This window comes from Psammomys obesus, unplaced genomic scaffold (genome assembly GCF_907164565.1).
Source record: "Psammomys obesus unplaced genomic scaffold, mPsaObe1.curated_primary_1811, whole genome shotgun sequence".
Taxonomy (NCBI): Eukaryota; Metazoa; Chordata; class Mammalia; order Rodentia; family Muridae; genus Psammomys; species Psammomys obesus.
The window spans coordinates 18,467,930-18,477,303 of NW_026591086.1; positions in this window are offsets into that span (position 1 = coordinate 18,467,930).

Here is a 9,374-nt window from a genome sequence, read left to right on the forward strand (position 1 = left end):
ATGATTTCCTCGTTGGGAATGAGGGAGCAGAATCTGCCAGCTGGGATACAGAGTTAATAATATGTAACTAATAAAAAAGAAAGAAAGAAAAAAGAAGGAAAGAAAGAAAGAAAGAAAGAAAGAAAGGAAGGAAGAAAGGAAGAAAGAAAAAAAAAGGATATATTATGTGAGAAATAATAACATAATAAAATAAAAGAAAGGCTAAACAAAAAAAGAAATAAAGGATGCTAGTCAGTAGGGTGAAATTTTACAGTTGGGCATAAGCTCAATTTCTCCAGAAGATCTTTTATTGTATGGGGTTGTTTTAGCTATCATAGGGTTTTTTGATTTGTTTTGTTTTGTCATATGAAATTGAGATTTTGTTCTTTTAAGGTCTGTAAAGAATTGTGTATGAATTTTTTTGCGAACTGCATTGACTATAGATTGCTTTTGGTAGGATGGCCATTTTCCCTATGTTAATCCAACTGATCCATGAGCATGGGAGATCTTTTTATCTTCTGATTTCTTTTTCCATTTCGTTCTTCAGAGACTTAAATTATTTTTTTCATACATGTCTTTTATTTGTTTGGTTAGTCACACCAAGGGACTTATGTTATTTGTGGCTATTGTGAAGGGTGTTGTTTCCCTAATTTCTTTCTCAACCCATTTGTTTTTCGTATTCAGGAGGGCTTCAGATTTTTTTTTTTTGAGTTAATTTTGTATACAGCCACTTTTCTGAAGGTGTTTATAAGTTGAAGAAGTTCTCTGGTAGAATTTTGTCAGTCACTCATGTCTGCAAATAGTTATACTTTGACTTCTTCCTTTATTAGTATCAGTTTTATCTCCTTGAGTTGTCTTATTGTTCTAGCTAGGACTTCACGTTCTATGTTGAAAAGATAGGGAGAGAGCATGCAGCTTTGCCTTGTCCCTGATTTCATTGGGTATTTAAATATCATAAGTAGGTAATAGAATTTGAGAACTAGAATAACTAGTTGTTGATACTAACAACACTTTTTAACAGCATGGTATACCTGTCCAGTGCCTAGTGAAAATATAAATACCACATCTGTCTTAATTCTTTTGCACCATTAAGGAAGCAAATCAGCTCCATAATGTCAGGCATGCTTCTTAGTTGAAGGATCCAAAATATATTTAAATAGAGTCAGATGTTGTAGTAGACAAGGGCCATCAGCACTAACCATGACACTATCTGCAATTGACACCTTATTGCAAAAAATAGCTTTCCTTAAAAGTCTCAATGGATATATTAACTGCACCTAAGATAGGCTTTGTGCCCACGTGTAGCTGACCAACACAAAACAAACTCAAAAATATGTTTAAAGACATCTGTCTCATATTCTTATGTTTTGGCATTTCTTTTGTCTTATTGCATATTATGGTTTCTGCAGTATTAGTGTGTTTTCCTTTGATTCTCTCTCTCTCTCTCTCTCTCTCTCTCTCTCTCTCTCTCTCACACACACACACACACACACAGAGAGAGAGAGAGAGAGAGAAATTCTTGATTTTTTATTTGTTTTTGGCTTGTTTATCTGTTTTCCTGTTTGTTTTCTAAAGAAAGAAAGACATGCATTGAGTTGGTTGGCTGAGGAGGTGGAAAAGATCAAGGGAAGATTGGGGAAGGTAAAAGCATGATCAGAATATATTATATGAAACAATGTTTTGTAATAAAATGTGCAAAAATAGTGTTTAACTTCTTTTACTTGAGAATAAATAATCCAGATGAAAGGCCACTACTCCCTTTCTCTAGTGCTCTGTTGTTCTTAAATAGGGTTATAAGAGAAGTGTTCCTTTGGTTTTATTCAGAATCTTTTTTGTCCTCTTTTCTTTAGAGGATGCCCACAGCTCTTAAGTTACATGGCATGAATTGCCTTTCTCTTATTTGAAGACAGAAGCACAAAAGAAAACAGCCTGAAAGCATACTTTTTAAAAAGTCAATAATGAAAACTGTATAGACTCAATTACTGAAGAAAGAGACATAATAGTATGCAATACAGTCTTAGGACACACTACAGTTTCATGGTGAAATGCTTCCCATAGGCTCATTGGGCTCTAGAGGTGTTACTTCTGTGAAAAGCTGTGAGTTTTGGTATGTAGGTCCTAAAGGGAAGATGAATGTTTTAGGATTGGGCTTGATAGATGTTATGGAAAAGTTTTTTTTAATGTATTCTGTTTTTTTTTTACTTTTTTATTTTTAATATTAGTAACAGTTTATGAACTTTGTATCTCAGCTGTATAGCTCTTTCTCATTCCCTTCCAATCCCACCCTCTCTCCCTCATCTCCTCGTTGTTTTAAAAACTTGCACTATCATAGACCTGAAGTTCCTGCTGCCCCAGACACTGTATTTATCTCCCATGATGGTAGGCACCCTCTCTTCTGTGAGCAAAAGTGATTTCATCTTCAGTAGGTTGTTTTTGATATACATCTGTGTCCACAAGAAAGTAATAAACCAAAGTTTATGTTAGAAAGTCTTGGTTTAAAATAAATCCATGTTTCTTTAAGTAATAACCTGGATTGCCTTGAAGACTTCTTTTAAGTTATTTAAGAACTTATTTGACCCTTAGTAAAATAAGCAAAGTAACACAGTTATTTATTCTAAAGAGATGAAGCTGCAAAGTTCTCCTCTGTGGCCTAACAGTACTGCTCCTCCCTTGGGAGGTGGGGAGGTCAAAGAGCCAGTCATTGAGTTCCTGTTAGAAATAGTCCTTGTTCCCCTTACTATGGGAAATCAATTGATTACTGAGGTATCACGGGTCACATCTAAGCAGAGGTTCTAGGTTTTATCTTCTCATGGTCTTTGGTTGAGTGTCCATCTCAGAAAAGACCCTGTGCCCAGATATATTTGGTCCTTGTGGAGCTCCTATCCTTTCCACATCAAACTCCTCTTCTTTCATAAACGGAGTCATATGAAAGGGGAGGAGGTCTTCCCCTATCAGTGGACTTGGAAAGGGGCAGGGAGGAGATGAGGGAGGGAGGGTGGGATTGGGGAGGGAATGAGGGATACAGCTGGGATACAGAATTAACAAAATGTAACTAATGAGAATTATAAAAAAAAGAAGTGATTGTTAAAAAAATAGATGAAGCAAGGAAAAGTATTTTACACAGCGTTAAATGCATTAATTTTTTAAAAAATTAAAATACTTAAAGATACTAAACTGCTGATCACTAGCTTGGAACAAAACCATATGTCTTGGAATGGTTAATACTTATTGTCATATTACACTGAGAAACTTCTAGATTACCTGTTCTCAACATCTGGGTCACAACTCATTTGAGACCAATAGAAGACACAAATATTTTCATTATGATTCGTAACAGTAGCAAAAGTAGAATTAAGAAGTAGCAAAGAAAATAATTTTATGGTTGGTGGTCACCAGAACATGAGGAACAGTATTAAAGGGTCAGAGTATTTGAAAGGTTGAGAACCAATAGTCTAGGGTATTAACAAGGTGTATTTCTCATGAAAATAGCTTTTCCAAAACTGTGGCCTTCAGAAACTGAATTGTTGTCTGCCTTTGTAACCACGTTAATGATATGCCTTGATGATCATTTGAAACTACATACTAAACCTCTTCCACTATTGTATACTTAGCCTATTTACATTTAACCTGTCTTTAAGAAACTGCTGTCATTCACCTTACTGTGCTTTGGGCTTCCCATGTAATCTGCTCTTACAAACCAACATCAGCATTTACCTTTAATTGTGTCACATGTTCTTAACAATGCCTAATCCAGAATACTGTCTGGGTGCTGTGGTAACCTTTTGCTGAAAACACTCGGGTCCGAAAGCAAACTTAAAGGAAACAAGTATCCACAGTAAATATTCTAATTAACATCCACAGATAAGGTAATAACATCTGTTTGTGATTTTGCATCCTAAATTGGGTCAGTAGGGTTCAATAAAGTTAATTCTTCCTTCCTTTATAAACCCTAGTAACACCGATAAAGTTACAAGACATTTTCAATTCTTTTGTTATTCCATGTTTCTGTGCCCTCTAATAAATACAGAACAGAATACTTTGATATTTAAAAAAGTCAAACTAACATAAGTTATATAGAGAGAAGTAGAAAATTGAGATTAAAGCTTGTTTTGTTGATTAAACTATTCCAAGAAAACATTACCTTGCAACCTCTGGATATCTTCCAGAAACAATTTTTTCATGACATCTCTAATAACTAGAAAAATCCTTTCATGCCATCATTGTATGTTGATGTTGTGAACATATTGAAAAACATAAAATTGGACCTGTATGGAAAATCTATTTCCTGTTTCTTGATCAATGTCCTGAGTTACTATGCTCTTCCAGCTCTGATAGACTGAAACACAGAAAAAAAAATTCTTGTTCTCTTTAAGTAAATTACATTTGTTACTGACACCAAAACTATACTAAACATATGTGCATACGCACACACACACAAACACAAGTCTTAGAGTTTATATTATGTCAACATGCTTTAACATTGCAATTATATTTTACATAGAAGTAAAAATAACGTTTTTTTTTTTCTCTTTCTGATGACTCTGGGAGTTCAAAAGACAAAGTACCTGAGTTTTGTTATTCCAAAACAGAAGGGAAATGTAGTTCAGAACCCTGAACAGTTAGGAGACTCCCAACTGGATCTTTTGCAGTCTCTTAAACCACTCTCTCTGAAAATATCTTCTTCTATACATGTGATAAAGCTCAGTAATTCCAATTTGTACCAAGATACCTGGGGTTTTCTTTTAATAAAAACGTTATAGACCCAGTCCTTACTGAAGCCCTGATTACAACTAAGGATTTACTGTCTACCTGGGTTCCCTCAACTCATTCACTGGGAATCCAACTCAATATAGGACTAGCTTTATATGTCTCATATAAATCTCATATAAAGACATAGCTTTATATGTCAAATCTTTGGTTTTTTATTTTGAAAAAAAATTACCAAAATTACTAACTAATAAATACTCTCCCTTGTGAAGATAACTCTGTTAGTCTTTTTTCCAGTGATACTATAAATTGATAAAAACAAACAGTAGAGAAAGATAACTTTGGCTTAAGTTCAAATGTGTAGGCCCACAGGATTAGGAATGCCTAAGATAAGAGGCTGAATCAGCTGTTCACTTTCTATCCCTTGTCAGAATGAAGTCAATGCCAAATGCATGTAGTCAGGTAACTTACTTCATTTTACAAAGGCCAAGGCCTAAACTTAGAGAATAGATTCCCTGTTCTTCCACATGGAACTTCCCAACCCAATTTAGTCTATCAAGACAATATCTCATGGTTATGTATGAACGTTATCCTAATTTAAATGATTCATCATAGATTTGCTTGAAGAACACAGTCCTTGTCAAATATACAATAAGCATCATCCTTATTCATAGCAATAACTTTCAGATGTATTATAAATCTTTAGTTTGTTATTAATTTACCATTCCAGTTCACTAATTATGAAATGTTAGTGTTGGTGGTAATACCAAACAGGGCTTGTTTATATAAACACTTAAGGCACACATATAAAGTGCTTTGCATTTAGTTATCCAGTGACTACAATTAATAAAGGATCCTAGTTGGCAGGATGAGAAGAGCGGCACAAATCTTCTCTCATAATAACAATTTCTGAGATTGAAAAATGTAACTGATCTTAAGAAAGTCGATACTGGCAAACTGGTCTGCACAGTTTTCGTATTTGGATGTGCTACCGGAAGCCACGACAATCTGGAGCTGTCCAACATGCGCATGTGCTGGAGCAGTCTGGCGTCCTGTGACTTGTGGAAACACAAGGAATAGTTTTGACTACAGCAGGAGGACAGGTAAGTAAAGTGAAGGGCAGAATACAAAGTCAGTCTGTATGTAATAGGTATTTTCATCTTATTTTCTTTGAATCCTTGCAAAATGTTTCAGAATTCTGATGTGGCTGAATTCTGGTCTTGCTTTTAACTTGTAGTAAACTATAATTTTTAACTAATTCACTGATCATTTTGCATTATTTGAGAATATGTTTTAAACTAAAATTTATTCTCTCTTAATCAGGTTTTTAAAGAGAATTCCTTCCCCAAGATCCGTGATATCAGAAGCCTAGATAACTGGCTAGGTGTGGAGCACCAGGCATGATTTACCCATGTTGAGTAAATCAAATTAGAGAACTTTTGTCTACTGCTAAATTATACATGGCACAACTATACATCCTTAGTGTTAGTGTGTCTACAACGCACTCCTTACTAAACCAGCAGAATTCCTGACACGAATCTAAATATTTGTCCTCATCCCTACAAGTAAGTGCAGTTTTTAAACTCATCAAGATAACTACTTTTCAGAACCATTAAAAACCATTACAGAAAAATCAAGACTCATCAAGACTCATCCACTGATCTGTGGAACCCAGTTTGAGTTTTTAAACCTACAACACAACCTCTGCACCCAAGGATTTGGTATTTTAGTAGAAAAAAGGACAAAAATATTGTAAGAGCCACAAGAATATATTGAGTTTTCTGTGAGATTATGTCTCCTAGAAATGTCAGACACTATATTCATAAAATCTCAGCAACATGGCTCCTTAACTGTGACCTGAAGAATGGTGACATCAGTACGCATGCTAAAATGGATGGGGGAAATCTTGTGCCACCTCAATGCTAGATAAGTAACTATTAACAACTAATTAATGCAGAGAGCAGGGAAACAGTCTGCTTCAGGGAAGAGCGCATGAATGGCTTATCTAAAACCAAATGGTCATCCCTGGAAGCATGCATACGATCAGCATTATACAGACTGAGGAGGATGCATTTATGTATTTAGGGACACACACACACACACACAAACACATATACACAATTATAGAAATAAAGATGCATGTATGTGATAAAATGAGGGAAACATATGGAAGAGTTCAGAGAGAAGAAAAAAAAGGAAGAATTCTTTTAAGAATTGTAATTGCTGCTTGTATAAGAGAATATTTACGTTTTCTATCTGAATAAATGGATACATCACAAAGAAGTAACTATGGAAACTACAGGAACATACCTGAAAAGGCCTTAACAATGTTCTTCAATTCATTTGAATTCGATTACCATTTGGGGATTATCCCATGCATTTGTCTAGATTCTATCTTGAAGCTATCTATGACAATATTTATAAAAGATAACGACTAAAAAAAAAAACCCTAAAATCTATTTATTGTGTCATAATACAAATGGCAGTATGTATACATATGTTCATTTATTCAAAAGTATCTATGTGTGCTTAATAGTACTCAGTGAAGTGATTTAGACAGATGACATATGTGTGTATTCTATGTCCTGATATTAATAAAAACCAAAATTATTTCTTAAAAGGAAAAATGGGAGTAAAGGAGAGGATAAGAGAGGGAAGAAAAAAGAAAGAGAAAGGAAAATATAGGAAGGAAAGGAAGTAGGAACCAAAATTGAAGAAAATGCTGGAAAATATAACAGCAAAAAAGTAGCAGTTTTTGTTATTCTATGAGCTTGCAGGCACAGGAGTTATTTTGCTCTCAAATTAGTGGCTAGCTTACAAGCCACTGTAAATACTGTAGAAACCTTTGGACACTGAGAAGTTCAGCTACATTCATTTACCTGTCTGTTACTGATGACCCTTAATAGCCTCTACCTATAACTCACTAGCTCTGTGTCTTAGAATTTTAACTGTTTATTTTGGGTAATGTCACCAATATTTAAGAGCAATCATATCTAAATTTGTTTTAAAATTTGTTTTAAAATATGCAATCACCAGGTGTATTACTTGGTTTTTTCTTTTGCTGAATGAAACACCCTGACCACAGCAACTCTTAGAAGGAAGAGTTCATTTGGATAGAAGGATGGGAGTTCATCACTGTGGGAAAGGCTTTCAGTAAGCAGAGGCATAGTGCTAGGAGGAGGAAGTTGAGAGCTCATGTCTTCAAACTGCAAGCATGGGACTGAAGTCCGAAAAAAAAAATCAGAGAAGTGAATTTAATCTCAAAAAGTCATACTCAGTGACATGTTTCCTTCAGCAAGGCTGTACAAAGTAAACCTCCTCACAGAGTATCGACAGTGGGAACCAAAGCCTCACATCATTCAGACCACCATAAAAGGCATCATGTAATTTTCTCTTTAGAAATAAAGTAGATATTTCTGGCTTAATATGTAAACAAATTTGGTGCCAGATTTATCTCACCTGAGTTTTAGTCTCTATTTACCTCTCCATTTTAATAGTTTGGGTTAAGTATTTTTATAATTTCTATTGTCATTTGTCAACTGCAAAATTGTTAATGCATTTAAAGATATATGATATATGTAGAGAGAGTAAATGAACTATATAATAAATATATCATCACATTAGGTGATTAATATATATATATACAAACATATATATATATATATAGTGGTGTTGATTTCTGACACATACTTGTTTTACAAACCAAATTGGTAAGTGTTACATGAAGCTGATATTTTAACCAGATAAAATAACCTGAAGATGGTATTACTGGTTAATAACATGGTATTTTCTTCATGTATATAAAAGTAATTTGGAATATCATTGTATTATATTAGATGAGCCTATTGTTTGTGAAAACAATCTGCTCATGTTTGGTGGGAACAATGACATCCACAGCTGGAGGATTTTCTGGCCGAAGACTCACAGAGCTAGGGTAGAGCTCAGGACTGACACTTTCTGATCACAATACCATTCCATCTACAGCCTACGGCTGCAAGTATTTAGTACACAGATTAGCTGTCAAACAGTGAAAAGCCTTTTGTCATAGTTGGATGAGAAGTTCTATGATGTGGCTTGGAAGGAAACAGCCGACATAAGGTGGAATCATCTGTGGAAAGAACAAAGGTCATTATTGGCTATTTCTGTGAGGTGGCTTGAAAGGAGGAGGGGAAGCGTGTCACACTCTGCATGGGCTCTTGAAGTTTTTCGGGCTAACACTCCATTAGCAGTGACAAGTTGCCATCTGTTAGTGAACTCTTCCAGAAGAGCAAAGCAACCGAAGTACACTGCTACATTCAAACTGGTTCTCTACACTCAGCCCTTGGATTTGTTAGACATGCCAGGAGACATACATGGTCACGAGCAAAGTTCTTCAGTAAACTAAATAAATGCCAAAGAATAAATTACATATATTTCAAAATTACAGATAGCTAGCTACATGGGAAAGGTGCTGGTTATTTGAGATTAAAAAAAGCCATATGCGTTACATTTTAATAACTTTGCCTGCAATTTTATTCAGTAATTCATATTTTTTTATTATTTTCTACCCAAACTATATATTTCTTAGGCAGTGGTCTGAGCTCTGCCTGGAAAACAACGAAACTGGGCAGTTTATGCATTCACCTTAAATTGTATCTCTCACAGATTTCAAGATGAAAATTGGGGAAATACTAAGCAGTAAATCATGA